A 14,962-nucleotide genomic window follows, 5' to 3' on the forward strand; every position below is an offset into this window, starting at 1 on the left:
AGTGTCTTTTGGCGTCTATTTCCCAGCATGTGGAGAGGCTTATAGCTAATCTTTTGTTATAATTATATATATAATTATAATATAATTATAATATAATTATAATGTATATATATATATATATATATATACACACACACACACATTTATGTTCTCTTTCTCTCTCTCTCTCGCACACGCACGCCGCACGCACACACACATGCACACACACTCTCACACACATATCGTTAATTGCGGCGTACAAGTCGACTTTTGAAACTAGATATTGGATAAAGTCTTTCCGAAACTATGGTTCGACTAATAGTCTTAGCATGAAATGCGAACCTTTCGCCACAGAGTGACCAACGAGTGGAACAGTACTCCATATTCTCGCTGTACATCACTTACCGTAATTCAAGCAGACTGTCGCCACAAATATTCGCAACTAAAACTCGTGTTTAGTGAATATCTGAAACGTTTTAACAGCGGAAAAATATAAGGTAATAAATTATTAATAGAAATTCAGTGTTATAACAACAGGACACGATGTCTCTAACAGCTCATACGCTGACTGCGAACACTGAGCGAAACAATATTGAATTCAGCGGGATCGTCAGATAAGTAGAACTTGCATGTCATGATAGCACAATAGATTGTACAATTTCAGGATAGCTCAATAGATTGTGAATTCACATTAGTATTTAATGCGTGTAGCAAAAAATAATAATAACTGTATTTACCATAACAGTTAATGTCCCTTAATGTACCAAGCTTGCATGTTTCACGTACAGTTTGAAATAATTCTGATTTCAGTGACTGATTAGCGGCACCGCATATTATACACTACGGAACTAATGACTGTTTAATGACACATAACGGCGTTAAACTAATACATCTGATTGTTGTTTACACACCTGTCTTCGTCTTTTGTTTTTTGTAAATTCTCACTATATATATATATATATATATATATATATACATGAGGATTATTACTGTACTTATAAGGTACAGCATTGAGGTTTAAGTTTTTGTCCTGCCAGTTGTCTACTTTGTGTTTGATGATCGACTATTACAGCAGGCATATATGTCTAACCTCTGACTGTTTTAAAGAAAATTCTTGACGTAGACTTAGATAATGCCTGGTTTACTTGTACGCTGCAATATACAACACACACACACACACACACACACACACACACACACACACACACACACACACACACACGCACATACACACACACACACACACACACACACACACACACACACACACACACACACACGCACACACACCTATTACAGCGGTTCTTCAGTTTCTCTAAGCCCTGTGAAACAACTCGGAATATTGGCTTCCAGCCAGGCCTTAGTGATACCTTAAAATCAGGAACTTTTCGGCACAACCTCGTATATATATATATATATATATATATATATATATATATATATATATATATATATATATATATATATATAATAAAAGCGATAAAGTGACACTCAGTCTATTTACTTGTACTTTGAGCCTCCCCTACTGTACTACACAAAATATGGAACTACATATCGGAAAAGTTATACATACATACATACATACATACATACATACATACATACATGCATACATTTAATGAAGTAGAACCTCGCAGTACGAGTGTACTGTTGTACGAGTAATTTACTGTACGAGCCGAGGTTGTACGAGCCGCACTGATCCCAAAAGACTGTGAGCATCAACTTGCCTGCTGAGGACTGGACACGAGCCTTCTTTGGAGGTGGTGAGTCATCATGCTTTCATTGTCTCAAGATCATAGTCATGGACCCATGCTTCATCCTGCATGATGAGTCTGCCTTAAAAATCCTCGTTTTCTTGGCACATTGCCAAAAGAGCCTGGGGGCAATTGATTCGTTCCTGTTTCTGAAAAGGTTTGAGCATCCCAGGAATCCATCGTGAATGAGTGTTTTCCACGGATCCTACACTTCATTTCCTGAGCTACTTGCCGAATAGTTATGCGGTGATTCTCCAAAATGGCGGCTTCTACTTCATGGATGTTGTCGTCATAAGAAGCAGAATGTAGTCGTCCAGAAATATGAGCAGTTTCCAGCAATGTCTGCCCACATTTGAACTGGCGATTCCAGTGCTTGCCTACACCGTATGATGGTGCATCGTCACCATAAACTGCTTTCCTCTCATCGAAAGTCTCTTTTAGTGTACGGCCTTTCAAATGTAAGAATCTGATCAATGATCTTCATTCAACTGCATCCATTAATAATATCTTAGTCCACTTCATCAGCCGTAAAAGAAGAAAACGGTTATTAGTGGAAAGCCACAATTCGCAATGTGACATGTAGAGACATGTATAATTATACCTGTACAAGTTCCGTCTCCTGCAATAACCGGAAGTGGGTCAGGGGAAATCTTTAATGAACACCCCTCGTATGTGTATATATCATATATTACGTGTGTGTGTATATATGTATACATTATATATTATGTATGTATATATATGTCCTATATATGTACATATATATATTATGTATTGTGTATGCATATATATATATATATATATATATATATATATATATATATATATATATGTTATATATATATATATATATATATATATATATATATATATATATGTTATATATATATATATATGTATATATATCATATATTATATATTTGTATATATGTATATATATATATATATATATATATATATATATATATATATATATATATGTATGTATTATATTTAGAATATATCTACATACATACATGAATATATATACAGATATATGTTTGTATATGTAAGTATGGGTGTGACAGTGTCTGTGCATGAGTGTTTGTCAATGTGAGAATGTGAGTGTGTAAAACGGAAAATCGGTTCCACAGCAACATTACCCTGAGGTATTTTTGCCTCGACATGGTTACGTCCCTTTATGCTGCAGACGACCTTAATATATTTTCCTTTTCGTGCTTTGATAAAATAAGTATCGGGCAAAACACTGGTCTTGATAGAAACAATTAAACGCTTGAAGATCATGGCGTCCCAGTATGACCGAAATCTTAAACTAATACAAGTAAAGGCGTTACTTCAGCATGTTGTCTACCGCAATATCCATTGCCTACGTTGTGAAATTATCTGACTTTGATTTAGGGCTAAGGTTTAGGATTCGGGTTAGGGCAAGAGTTAGGGTTAGACTGGTCGCTAAAGTGTAAATGTCTATGTAAACGGCACTCCAAAATGGCGCCTAAATAAATTTATAAAGTAAAATATAATAAATGCTTTACCTTCGAAATTTATGCGTTTGAATAAAGAATTTGCTTTATATCCAACAGTTTGTGAAATTTATTTACAAAACTTGTCACTTAATTAGCTTTCAGTGTCACCTGAAACATAAAACAAATGCAGAAATGAAACGATGAGGAAAACAATACATCAAAAATGCTTTAACATTTTACATTAACAATTTGTTAAAGAAATTTATTAAAACTGTTAATTAAGAAACGCGCATAATTGACTTAATTTATATAATGAGTACCTGTTTTTTCCCCATTTTACGAGATACCGTTTACTTTGTGTTTGCAAGTTAATGAGAAATAGTCTCTGTCTACGTGGTATTTCAACCAGTTAGAAATAGTTACTAAATCCCACTTAAAGCGTACTTTGCCTTCTATAAAACTAAGGTCACATTGGATAATGTGTAAACAGTTCCTCTCAAAAGGACTGGATAATGTAGTGTAGTGCTTCGTAGCCGGTATGCTGCGACACACTGCTGTTAGGTGTGCCGCAGTGTAACCTAAATGTAATTTTTTTCCCTGTACTTTTAGTTATATTTTTAGTTCAGGTGTGCCGCAGAATTTTGAAAAGAATATAAGGCGGCGGACTGGCAGAAACTTTAGCATGCCGGGCAAAATGCTTAGCGTATTTAGTCTGTCTTTACGTTTTGAGTTCAAATTCCGCAGAGGTCGACTTTGCCTTTCATCCTTTCGGGGTCGATAAATTAAGTACCACTTGCGTATTGAGGTCGATCTAATCGACTGGCCCCCTCCGCCAAAATTTCGGGCCTTGTGCCTGGAGTAGAAAAGAATTTTGAAAAGAATATATGTACTGCAAACGAAAAAAGGTTGCGGAGCACCGGTGTAGTGTCAGCTTGAATCAAATGTTTCGACCTAAAGGTTATTTCATCAGGACTGAGAACTACGGCTAAACAAAGGAACGTTGTGCTTATTTGAGGGGCTTCTTGTTTCTCAATTAATAAATTGCTTTTTTAATGAATGGCTTATGAGACTCGAATGAGTGTCCTATTCGAGTCTTAGATAATCTTGTGAGATTGTATTTAATAAGGGCACGAGTCATGAAATTAGGGAGACGGGGATTAATCAACTGAATCGACCCAAGTACTTGCCCTGTGATTTATCTTATCGATGAAAAGTAATTTTAACATCGGCGGAGTCTCTATCTACTCAGAATGGAAAAAAGTCAAAACAAAAACTACAAAACACATTGTCCAAAAAAACTCTAATGATTCTATCTTTTCTACATTTCCAGATTCGTCACTTAGAGCTATTTAGTTAAACAATGAGACACAAGTTGATGAGCGACAGATAAAATATTATACACATTTACCGAATATTTAAGATAACGAGCTCATCTATGAGAACCGTAAATTGATTCAGCTAGTTGACATTTTTCACTTGCGGTATATTTTTTTGTTTGTTTGTTTATTTTCATGTTTGCATATTCCTGCAAAATAAACGAGTACTAATTGCATCTAAACGAATGTTTGCATACAAATAAATATCAGTCGTTGTTATTGATGTTGCTGTTGCTGTTGTTATTATTGTCATTATCATAAGCCAGTGAAATAGTAGAACCGTTATCGTGTGGACAAAATGCTTAGCTCAAAATAACTACCAGTCAATTACTAGGATGTAATCAATTAACCCTCCCTTAAAATTGTTACTCTTGTGCTAAAATTCGGAACTATTATTATTATTATTATTATTATTATTATTATTATTATTATTATTGTTCAGTAGTTTTATTTTTATAACGTGTTTTCACTTCACTACCGAGCGCAGCTCTGTGCGCCTTGGGTATGTGCTGTGGTTTGCTGTGATGTTCTTATGGTTACTGTATTGAAAGTGTTTTGCGTAGGATGTGTGCAGTGCCCAGTAGTTCAATTTTCTGTATCTTATATATATTTGTAAGTCCTGGTGTTTTTGTTATGTATTTGTCTGAATATTTTTTTATTATACCTAAGGCACCTACTATGATAGGAATTTTCTGTTTTTAGATTCCACATTCGAGTTACCTCTATTTCCAGGTCTTTGTATTTTGAAAATTTTTCCATTTCTTTTAGAGAAACGTTGTCATCTGCTGGTATTGATACATCAATTAGAAAGCATTTTTTTTCTTTATGATCTTTGACAACTATATCTGGTCTATTTGCCTTAATTTCTCTATCTGTGTGTATTGGCATATCCCAGAGTATGGTTGCTTTCTCATTTTCTGTGACCTTTTCTGGCGTGTGTTTATACCATCTTTTTTCTGTTGTTATTCCATAGTGTTGGCATAGCTTCCAGTGTATATAGGTCCCAGCTCTGTCGTGTCTGTGAATATATTCCTTCTTAGCCAGGACTGGGCAGCCAGAGATAATATGATTTATTGTTTCTTGTCCATCTCCACATATTCTACAGTTACTTGTTATGTTTGTTTTCCTTATATGTTTTTGGTAATTTCTGGTGGGGAGGCTTTGGTCTTGTGCAGCAATTAAAAATCCTTCAGTCTCTGCTTTGAGTCCTGAGCTTCTCAGCCATTGCTGGGATTTTTGTCTGTCTATTTCTTTTGCATTTAGTTTAGCCCAGTATTTACCATGTAGGAGCTTTTCTTGCCATCGTTTTATCATGGTCCGTTGCTGTTCTAGTTTTAGTTTGGATTTCATTTGTTTTATAGCTTTTCTTGTTGTTGTTGTTGTTGTTGTTGTTGTTTTTGTTGTTGTTGTTGTTGTTGTTGTTGTTGTTGTTGTTCTTCTTCTTCTTCTTCTTCTTCTTCTTCTTCTTCTTCTTCTTCTTCTTCTTCTTCTTCTTCTTCTTCTTCTTCTTCTTCTTCTTCTTCTTCTTCTTCTTCTTCGTATTTGTTAGGTAGATTGATTTCTTGTTTGTATTTGTCAGCTTCCTTAAATATTGAAAACAGTCTTTTGTTTTGCTCGTGTTTTGTGGCTATTTGTATTAGTTTTCCTTGCTTCTGAAGTAGGTATTTTTGCAGTCCTATGGTGGTTATTTTACAATAGTTTTCTAGCTGTATAAGACCCCTGCCACCTTCTGTGCGTTGTATATATAGCCATTCTATGTCAGATTTTGGGTGGTGCATCCTATATCCTGTCATTATTTTTCTTGTTTTCCTGTCTATTTTAGATAGTTCGTTTAGTGTCCAGTTAAGGATGTTGTAGCTGTAGCTTATAACTGGGATAGCTAAAGTGTTGATAACCATTATCTTGTTTTTAGCATTGAGCTCTGTTTTTAGTATTGATCTAACTCATCTATAGTACTCTTTCTTTATTTTTCTTTCATTTGTGTATGTTGTATCCTATCTAGTTCATTGACTCCTAAATACTTGTATGGTTGGCTTTCGTCTAGTTCTCTTATTTCATTGGCTTTATCTAGTGTTATATTGCTACTTTTAACTAATTTTCCTCTTTTCAGGGTTGCTTTGACACATTTTTCTAATCCGAATTTCATATTTATTTCCTTGGTAAAGCCGTGTACTGTCTGTAGTAGTGTTTCTAGCTCTTTGTCATTTTTAGCATATAATTTTAGGTCATCCATATATAGAAGGTGGCTGACTGTTTTCCCGTAGCATTTGTAACCGCACCCAGTTCTATTTAGCAATTCAGTTAAAGGTGTGAGTGCCAGGCAGAACAGGAGTGGAGAGAGCGTGTCTCCCTGGAATATTCCTCTTCTAATGGGGATGGCTTTCGTTTTCACAAGTCCCTCTTTTGTTTGGAGCTGTAGCACTGTCTGCCATTTGTTCATTGAGTGCCTTATGTATTTTATAATAATTGGTGCCACCTTGTTTATGGCTAGTGTTTCCAGAATCCACGTGTGGGGAACACTGTCGAAAGCCTTTTGGTAGTCCACCCAGGCCATACTGAGGCCTTTCTTCTTTCTGCGGCTGTCTTCATAATTGATCTTTACAGCCGTATGAGCCCTTGCAGCATCCCTTCTGCTCTTCTGGAAACAGGTTGTTATTTTCCAGGTGCTTACTCAATCTCTGCGATATTATTGCAGTAAAGGCTTTGTAGATCGTAGGGAGACAGGTTATAGGTCTATAGTTTTGTGGTTTCTCCGTTTCCATGGATTTGGGAATTAAGATGGTTTTCCCTTTCGTGAGCCATTCAGGCATTGTCTCTGGCTCTGCTAGTATGTTGTTAAAGTTTTCTGCCAGCTTTTTATGCATTCCTGGCAGGTGTTTTAACCAGAAGTTGGGGATCTTGTCGTGTCCAGGTGCCTTCCAGTTGCTTAGTCTTTGCAGTGTCTGGGTGACCTCTTCAGTTGTTATAGGGGCCCAGAGTTGCTCAGGTGCTAAGTTCGCTGTTTTAATGGTCCTTTTCTGGGGTTGTTGCTTCACCGACCATATTTGTTTCCAGAATTCTTCCAGTTCTTCTGCTGTTGGTGCTGCAGTAATGTCTATTTTATTTTTACCCAGTTTTTGGTAGTTTTTTGGGGTTGGATTTGAACTGTTTTTTTTTTGTTCAAAGAAACGTTGGCGTTTCTCATACCGGCGGATCCTTTGTGCTTTGGCAAGGATGTCTTGCTTTAGTTTTTCTTTTGCCTCAGGTAACTCTTTTTCTGTAATGCTGTATTATTATTATTATTATTATTATTATTATTATTATTATTATTATTATTATTATTATTATTATTATTTTTATTATTATTATTTGATGGAAACTCTCAACTTATTTTGTTTGGCTATGATGGAAAGTGTCAGCTGTCCACAGCCAGCAGACTAAGGTGACTCTTGTTTATTGTTCATGCTTCAAGAACCATGCTGAGAACTCTTTTGCAGTTCTAAACAAAGATGATTTTCGTAGGTGCTCTATCTTTACATTTGACCAATCTTTTTCAGCCATGTTGATACTTCCAAGCGTGCCAATTACTACTGGTATCACGTCTACTCTCTTCATTGCCCACAACCTGCGTATTTTCCACTTCAAGTCATCACACTTGTTCAGTTTTTCTTCTTTCTCTTTGATCGTATTGTTATTATTATTATTAGCGGTATTTCACCCGTCGCTACGTTCTTAGTTCAAATACCACCGAGGTCGACTTTACTTTTCATCCTTTCGGGGTCGATAAAATAGGTACCAGTTGAACACTGGGGTTGATGTAATCGACTTAACTCCTCCCCCAAAACTGCTGCCCTTTGCCAAATTTTGAAACTATTATTATTATTATTATTATTATTATTATTATTACTATTATTATTATTATTATTATTGTTATTATTATTATTATTATTATTATTATTATTAAGGTGGTGAGCGGGCAGAATCGTTAGCACGCCGGGCAAAACGCTTAGCGGCATTTCGTCTGTCTTCTCGTTCCGAGTTCAAATTCCACCTAGGTCGACTTCGCCTTTCGTCCTTTCGGGGTCGATCAAGTTGCGTACTTGGGTCGATCAAATTGACTGTCCCCTTCCCCCAAAATTTCAGGCCTTGTGCCTATAGTAGAAAGGATTATTACCTCCGTCTAAGCGAAGGCGGAAGTATTGTTTTCAGTCGTGTTTGTTTGCTGGTTTGTCCGTGGACAAGATATCTCAAGAACCGCTGTACGGATTCGGATGAAACTCTCAGGGATGCTTGGACTCGTGACTGGCCCGAACTGATTAGATTTTGGGATCGATCTGGTACCGGACAAAGATTCTGGATTATTTGTTATATTTACTTTATTTGTTATATTTACATGAAGTATTACGATTTTATGTTGCCTTTCAAGTCTTTCTCTGATTATCTTCCTTGAAAGCACGCTAATGGCTTCCACGTAAGTTATGGCGGCATTGCTGTTTCCAAAGTTTTATTTTCGTTTCTCTATTATTAATTTTACTCGCATCTCTATCTTAGTAGAAACTGATGGATAAAGAAGTCAAACTACATAAACAAACGGCAGCAAAACCGTTCAGAAATTAAATAACTGTAACATATTCAATAACAATAATAAATTTAATTTATCCTTGACAATTTTTAGTTTTACCAATTTTGAATATTTCGCTCCTGTTAAAAACCTCTCACCTACTTGGCAATTGCATTTCTAGCTCTGCCTTGAGGGAAGCTTTACTTCATGGATTCAAGTTTTTGTGCGCAAAGGTGTTGTTAAACCTCCGTTAACAGCACCGTATGCAAGTCCTTTCCGTTTTCTTTCACGCACGGATAAATTTTTCACTATAGACCTTAATGGTCGTAAAGACACTATACCAGAGGATAGACTAAAAAAGGCCTTCATAGATAAAGCTGTCCCTGTTCGCACTGCAGACGACACACACACAGCATTACGGATACACATCCACTTTCACATTCAATGACTACCATTGGGATCGATCAGGTACTAGACAAGGATTCCGGATTATTTTTGCGTTTTTTTTACATAATTTTTGAGAGCGATCGGGTTCATGTTTAGCATTCTCGTTTGTGAGAGCAGTCGACTTTATTTCAGATATTCTCATTTTAAAAATCATCTCTGGCTAATCGTTGAGAGGACGTTGGTGTTGTCTTGGCGGAGGTTTGCGCTCTCTGAGTTCTATTGATCACATTATTATTATTGGGTCATCCTATAAATAATGCAGTTTTTTAATACTTTTTTCGTTTTTCAAAATTAAGATAAACAAAGTTCTTTTTAAAACTAAAATATACTCTCTTTCATTTTCTACAATACTCTCCATGTACCTGGTAGACTCGCAAAGCCTTTCTTCCAAAATTCACGTATCCGTGACGAAAAATACTCCTCTACTACTGTTCTGAACTCGTCTAGAGAATTCATATTTTTTCTGTCTAAATGATTTTGCAGTCTGCGGAATAAAGAGCTGGTAGAATCGTTAGCAGGCCGAGCAGAACGCTTTTAGGCATTTTGTCCATCTTTACTTTCTAACACTATTTACATTATTTGCATTATTTACAATTATTTGTCCTCATCTTGTTTGTTGTTAACACAACGTTTCGGCTGATATACCCTCCAGCTTTCATCAGGTGTCTTGGGGCAATTTCAAACCACTACGTCATATGCCCACGGATATATGGCGTAGTGGTTAAGAGCGCAGGCTACTAACCCCAAGATTCCGAGTTCGATTCCAGGCAGTGACCTGAATAACAACAACAATAACAACAACAGCGAAAAATACCTTAGAAATGAGAACTCAGGTTCAAAATTTCCCTAAGACACCTGAAGAAGGCTGGAGAGTGTATCAGCCGAAACGTTGTGTTAACAACAAACAAGACGAGGAGAAATATCCGTCAAATGTAAATAACGTAAATAATATACATAATCCCTCATCTCTTAAATATAGAACTGTATTTACTTTTCTAAGTTCAAATTCCGTGGAAGTCGACTTTACTTGTCAATCTTTTGGAGTCCAAAGCACTGTACCCCAGTGCATGAAAGCACTGGGGTACAGTGTGTCGATGTAATTAACTAGCACCCCACTCCAAATTTCAGGCATTCTGTCTATATTTGAAAGAGTTGGTGAACTAGCAGAATCGTTAGCACGCTGGACGAAATACTTAGCGCTATTTCGCTTGTCGCACCGATCGGAGTTCAAATTCCGCCGAGGTTGATTTTGCCTTTCATCCTTTCGGGGTCGATAAAATAAGTACCGGTTGAACACTGGGATCGATGTAATCGACCCCCCCAATGGCTACCCTTGTGGCAAAATTTGAAACCATTATTATTATTATTATTATTATTATTATTATTATTATTATTATTATTATATAAAGGATTGAGGTAACTCCTCCAGAAGATATAAAGTCAAAATTAAAAGAAGAGTGCCATTGTCATCTAGTGAACGTTATTCCGACATCTTGTGTGTCTTCAACAGGTTCAAAAAATAATTTTGTCAATCTACTTCATTTTGGTTAATATATAAAGGATTGAGGTAGCTCCTCCAGAAGATATAGAATCAAAATTAAAAGAAGAAATATCGTTCACTAGATGACAATGGCACTCTTCTTTTAATTTTGACTTTATATCATCTGGAGGAGTTACCTCAATCCTTTATATATTAACCAAAATGAAATAGATTGACAAAATTAATTTTTGAACCCGTTGAAGACACACAAGATGTCGAAATATCGTTCACTAGATGACAATGGCACTCTTCTTTTAATTTTGATATTATTATTATTATCATTATTATTATTGTTGTTGTTGTTGATTTTATCTGTCGTCTGTACCGAAGCAGTGTCGATAAAATAAAGTATCAATCAAGTACTGTTGACTTTATATTGGAAATGCTTATTAGTCTTTATTGATGTATGAGATGAAAAAGCTGCCAGGATAGGAAAACTCATGGGAAAGAATTAGCTTAAGGTCGAATTGTTTCTAGAACTGGTCTTCTCCCAGAAGTGTCGCGTGATTATATTCAATCACGACCAGTTACTGAATTGCGAACAAACATATTAATTCCCTTTGGTTAAACACACACACACACACACACACACACACACACACACACACACACACACACACACACACACAAACAACTTTTATTTAAGCAACAGAAGATTGAAACTGCATAATCGACAAGTATTTCGATTATTTGCAAATGTGAGATTTAACTTTTCCAATGTGTTGCACGCTAAAATATCACGCAAATTATTCCCCTTGGAGTTGTGAAAATATTAGTTATTTAATTAAACACTTAAGAAGCAAACAGAATTTCGACAAGCAAGAAAGCATTCCGTATTGATATGTCGTTAGCAGAAGTGGTGAACACGAGAATGATTTGTAATAAAGACTATTTGCCAACATAACATGGCAGTCCTGGTTTAGGACGAATGTTGCTGTAATTTAGCTGTAGTTTTGTGCTGTAATTCTGTTGCTGTAATGCTGTGCTGATGAAGGGAAATAACCCAGAAATCGCGAGATACAGATGTTGTTTTGAGCTGAGTGGGGGTGCTAGATTCCCTTGTTCAAAAATATAAGGACACAGATCGTGTCGTATAGCCAGCTGGAGACGATGTCTCCTGGGGCTAAATTACAGCAACATTCATCCTAAACCAGGACTACCATGTTATGTTGGCAAATAATCTTTACTAGAAAGTACTCTTACTGAATAGCTCTCGTGAGATTTAAAAATAGTAATTTTCTACGAGAATGATTTGTTTAGTAGTTTTTTGATTCATTGTTTTGTTTCTCGAGTTCAAATGCGTTCCGGGTCGTTATCCCATTTTGTCTTCCCAGGGTTGTTAAAAAAAACATACACCCATAAAGCACTGATACTTTTTTAAAATAAATTGCATCTCTTTCATATTAAAAAATTATCTCTATGTAATTAAAAGTCCATATTGATTTCTCATGTGGAGGCGCGTGACTTAATGGTTAGGGTATTGGACTCATGATCGTAAGATTGTGGTTTCGATTCCTGGACCGGGCGACGCGTTGTGTTCTTGAGCAAAACACTTTATTTCACGTCGCTCCAGTCCACTCAGCTGGCAAAAATGAGTAATCGTGCCAAATTTCATACACAGAGCTTTCGTCAGCTAGAAACTAAGGAAATAGACTCAAGATATTGTGCTGTGGGATCGAATTACAGACTACATAGGAAGCAAAACGAATTTCTAAATCGCACAGTACCATGAACCAGCCTATCGTAAATCATGTTATGTTTAAGAGTTTCAGAGCCCGTCTTTTCCACCCCACTTGATTGCTAATTATAGTTCTTCAAGGCCACTGATATTCTTTGTGTTCTCCATATCTACTCCGAGATTTCCTGGTCATTGTTCTACATGTTTTAAGGGTTAAGCGGTATGACAATATGAAAAAAAAAAAATACTCTCTTCAAAGCATTCTTGGATTGGTATCTTGAACTACAATATTTATCCGTGCCGAATGCCGTTTTTCCCGAACAGGATATCTTTCAGGAAGATACCAGACATTGACAATTTATAAAAAAATGTATTTCTAACCTAGGCATTGGATTACGCATGAAATTGTATGTATAACCAATGTTAACGTCAATATCTGCATGTGACAGAGCAATTATAGATAGGTAAGACGAAAGAGATCTGTTTGATATTCACGGATTGCAACTGTAGACCTGAAGTTAACAAGTTTAGCAAGTTGGTAGTTTAATAAGAGAGATTTCTAAATTAAACATCGTTGCTTTCGTGAGCTTATGCTTGTTGTGATATTTAAGGTTCTTTTTTTTATCGAATAACTGTATTATTAATAGAAGTTCTTTCAGCTTAAATGGTTGCTATTTGATGAAGTTTAAGTAACGTTATCTTAACAGCAAATGCATCAATAAAAATGGACTGGAATCTATTAAGCTACGTCAAGATGTTTGGCAGTTGTCACGAGAGCTTAACAATTAAAAACTCATAATGTTTAACTTTTAGGAAATGTCAGTCTTCGTTGTTTTGTTGAGATAGTGTTGCTAGATCAATTTCATTAAAGAACGCATAAAACTTTCCAAATTTTTCTTGTAAATTAATAAAAATAGATAGAAGTATAGTATGTTCGTAGGTTCAAATTTGCTATGACATTCAATAGGATACTTGTATTCAAAAACTAAGATTTTAAAGGAGTAAGTGACACATAAGTGTGTATGTGTGTGTATGAAGGTGCGTATCCTAGTGTTTAGGCGTATTGCACTCACAATCGCGAGATCATGGTTTCGACTCACAGACCCGCTGAGCGTTTGTATTCTTGAGAAAAGCACTTCATTTCACATTGCTCCAGTCCGCTTAGCAGTAAATGGGGTGCGACGAACTAGCCTTCCAACTAAGGGGAATGCTGGCCTGCTCGTCTAGCCAGTAGAGTGGCATCATTCGAAAGCTAAAACGAGGCAAAGCGCATTGTGACCAGCGTTGTGTATCAATATTCGATAGTTTTATATATTCGATAGTTGTATATCAATATTCGATCACATGATCACACACGCACACACACACACACACACACACACACACATGTATATTTAATCGTCACTAATTGTAACTGAAGTTTCTGAATAGCACCTGTATTGCGAGAAATAAGTGTTAAAATCCAGGTGCTATTCCATACCTTCAGTCATAATTAGTGACGATTAGAATTTTCCTTTATGGTCTCATATTGCGCTTAGCTGCTTATATGTATGTGTGTGTATGTATGTATATATATATATATATATATATATATATATATATATATATATATATATATATATATATATATATATATATCAGAAACACTCGCCACTGGGCATTTTTCTGCCAGTCGCTAAATATTATTTACGCATTTGATTTCCGATCTGTGTAATTTTTCTCATATGTTAACATGTAATTTCCCTTTATACCTGTTATTCGTCTATTAGCACTCACTCTCTCAATAAACTTAGGGCATAACTGTAGATGTGTACCCCACCGAATTTCTTTCTTCATAATTTTCTTTAAAAAAAAATTGGATAGTGAAAGAAATTTTTCTACAAGTATGTTTCAGCTGGTGTAGATTAGGCTTATATCGGAATTTTTGGTGACAAAACTATTAGAGATTGCACATATTGTTGAATGATATAACATTGAACTTGAGATTGATTTCGATGAAATGTTTGTAAATCATTGAAATAACAGAGCCTGCTCCAGTATTCAATTTAACCAACCTAAGGTTCTCCACACCCAAAGCACCTTGGATGTTGCAACCATTTCCGTCTAAGTCACTAAGTGTCCGTAGGGTAAGTAACACCTTCTGAAGTCTACTTCCATTCCTCTTTTGTCTCCCTATCTCATGCATGCT

At 35.9% G+C, this 14,962-nt stretch overlaps 1 protein-coding gene across 1 annotated transcript in view; it reads right to left on the minus strand.

Moving 5' to 3' along the window:
• LOC106883329 (transient-receptor-potential-like protein) overlaps positions 1-14,962 on the minus strand; it is a 157,400-nt gene that overhangs the window by 93,556 nt on the left and 48,882 nt on the right. Inside the window, exon 3 of the mRNA XM_089365375.1 lies at positions 3,263-3,361. The gene's annotated coding sequence lies outside the window, so the exon portion shown is untranslated. The remainder of the gene's footprint in view (positions 1-3,262; positions 3,362-14,962) is intronic.

Source organism: Octopus bimaculoides, chromosome Z, assembly GCF_046866305.1.
Source record: "Octopus bimaculoides isolate indiv1 chromosome Z, ASM4686630v1, whole genome shotgun sequence".
In the NCBI taxonomy this organism is placed as follows: domain Eukaryota; kingdom Metazoa; phylum Mollusca; class Cephalopoda; order Octopoda; family Octopodidae; genus Octopus; species Octopus bimaculoides.